Source organism: Dermacentor silvarum, chromosome 10, assembly GCF_013339745.2.
Source record: "Dermacentor silvarum isolate Dsil-2018 chromosome 10, BIME_Dsil_1.4, whole genome shotgun sequence".
NCBI classification, from domain to species: Eukaryota; Metazoa; Arthropoda; class Arachnida; order Ixodida; family Ixodidae; genus Dermacentor; species Dermacentor silvarum.
Genome location: NC_051163.1, coordinates 58861260 through 58864459, shown reverse-complemented (window position 1 = coordinate 58864459; position 3200 = coordinate 58861260).

The following is a 3200-nucleotide window of genomic DNA, read 5'->3' as shown; positions in this document are numbered from 1 at the left end:
CGAATTAGCAAGAAACAAGAGCAAAGTACAACTGTTTCAACATGTTGCGCGAGTCAATGCATACTCAGGCTACATCACAGTGAACAGCACTGCCGACATACATCTGTTCTTCCTCTTCGTTGAAGCAGAGGTGAATACTTTCTAACGTTTGTTCTTTCTGTTACCTGCAGATTGTCTCAAATAAAATAAGACCTGCCAATCTTATTATTTGTTGTAAATATCGCGTAGCATGCGGTATGTACTACTGCAGCAGACGCTGAAGATAAAAGTGACACTTTTGCAGTAAAAGTACGTACACTAATCAACATGTTACATTTTGTTAGATATGCGAAAGGAAAGTGACAGAATTGTTGACATAACGAAACTATTTTTATTGATATTTTGGGGTGCTCCCAACGCCACGCACTACTTCGACGGCACAGATAAAAATTTCTTTGCTTATTGAGATAGCAGAAATAACAAAATAATAAAAAGTCCACATATTATACCGTGATTGGCGTAACAGCCTTTGTACCATTTCATCGGTAATGTAGTTGTCATCTATTTGTGGTGCTTTGTGGCCACTGGACCTGTCATGTGGAACTCGGCAGCTCTCGTCAGATTAACGAAGCCAAGACGCAACAACCTTGTCCATCATAGGGTGACCATCTTAAGTGAATCTGTGAGCTCGCATTCTTCAGTGAAATTATCAGGTGCCCTTCTTGAACAAGATAGCTAATATGTACACACAATTGCAAATATTTGTACGTTGTTGTGTACTTAGGTAAATTAAGCTGCCTTGAATTAACTCTACAGTAAATATTTAAGGATAGTAAGTGATGATCAGGCTAATCGCACCCCATTATCTAATATAAAATATACAATGCTTTTCTTTATAGCTGTGCTCCCACTTCCCTGTTTTACTTACAATGCGGTGAAAAAATACATCTGAGGAATAACTCGTTTCATGTCACTATATACTAAAGTGAAGTCATTTTCAAAAAAAGCTTACTCATGTTGAATCATGCATCTGAATGGGCGCGACGGGATTTAACCATCGAAAGCAACATCTCATCCAATAATGAAAAACCATGAGTTGCATTTATTTTTGTTTGTTTGGAGTGATGAATTGCAGGTTGTCAGGATCAAGAAAGCTTATGCAATTAAAGATATAAAAACAATTATTTGCTGGAAAACCGGCGCGCGCAACCACCCATATCCTATCCGCACCCTCTTTAATGTTTATTAACGCTACTTGTTCAAACTCTTATGCTAAAGAAGACGTCGATTTCTTCTCTATGATTTCATTCTACCCTTTGACAGGAGGTTGTGTACCCTTGAACGTATGCTACATTTGTTGGGATAATTTCTGCATAATATTGATTAAGCATAAATTACAGTATCTTTTGTTCAATCTGCGTTTATACATTCACGCGGTGTTGGGCTACTCACAGACATAATATAATTTTTGAAGATAAATTGGAGACTCGACCTTTCTTCCAGCAGATTTCAGATAACCGCTTACCGGTTATATTTCCCCCCCCCCCCCCCCCCCCCCTTTCATTTTCTAAAAACATGATCACACAGAGACGTGCCACTTATTGGTAAAAAAAAACGATTAACTTTCGAAATCGTTCACTAAAAGATTACACCACTATCCAGAATATGTGGCACCATTTAGCAGTAATGTGGCTCTTTTATCAACTGCACTGTTACTGGGAACATGCTGAGGACTTGGCAGACGAGGCTCTGGGGTCGAGAGACACCCGGAGCAGGTACACCTTCGCATTAACCATGTTGCTGCTCATAGTATAGCTTCATAGTCTGCATGCGAGTGCTACGATACTGTGATTTAGAGTATATACAGACGCTATTCTGACGGCCACTTCATTTTTTTAGGGAAATTCATCAAATGCCCCGCTGCTGCTATGGACACAGGGTGGCCCAGGACTGTCCGCTCTGTTTGGCGAATTCCTACAAAATGGCCCCGTTGGTTTCAATGGAACGCTCTATCCAAGGCTAAACACACTTCAAAAGAATATGAGTATCATCTACCTTGACCTCCCGGTCGGGGCTGGCTTCAGCTTCACACGCCTACAATACTTCATACCCTCGAAACCTTGAAGATATAACTATTACTGTCCGAAGAATTTCTCACGCAGTTCTTGGAAATGTTCTCGTACAACAAAGGGCGAGATTTTTACCTTGCTGGAGAGTCCTACGGAGGTATGTATATTATGCTACGGTGGACAGATTGGTGTCAAGCAGTGTCGTACATCCAACATCTCACAAGTCACGTTTATTGTATGAAGTAGTTAACATGCATCATCTATCATACGTAATGTGTCAAATATGTGATGTACTTTAACTGTTACAAACAGTGATTTTAACAGTGCAAATCAGGTCGAGGTCTACACGACGAGTGTGTGTGCGGTTACGTTTCATCCTCGCCCAGTCTGGTACGGACTTACATCAGATTGTCTTCAAAGATAAAGCCGACATTCTAAAACTACCAACACTTAAAAATGATCGGGCCATCTTTGCCCACAAGATAACTTGTTCTTTGCTGCCATGTGGGCAAGCCACTGCTCTTTTTTCATGCCCGCGATGTCCTTAATTAAAGATATGCATATAGTAAGCTTCAATTTACTGATTCTAGTAGATGTCTGCTTGCAAACATTTATGCCAAATTGTTCAAAATACTACGCGGATTTAACTTCACTTTGCTTTTAGGCTTGAAACGGAATTCTGGAAAGTGTTAAAAGTTAGCTGTTCGTACTTTTAAGAATACGCAAGTCGTAGCCCGGCGAGTCTGCATCATCGCTTTCTGAAATCACAGCGAAGAGATTAGTCTATTTTGCATTCTCTCAAGCTCTAATTCGTTTAAGTTGGCGATGTTCTAAGCACAGGACTCACTTTGATTTCCTAATTTTTCTTTGTATATAATTAGTGCCCAGTACACTCGCGACAGTCTTTACATTATTGGCCAAATCGGGTATTTCATTTCATATTAAAAAATCAGTTAGGGGCAGCTTGACACTAAGTGATGCGAATACTGGGCAAACAGCGAAGCTGGTGGCCATTCCCTAGCTTTAACTTTGCTTTCATTTGCTTAACTTGGTTTGGCTTGGCTGGCTCTTAGCTTTGTCTTTGCTTTCGTTCGCTTAACTTGGTTTGGCTTGGCTGGTTCTTAGCCAAATTTAGCCGACGCCAAGTATCAG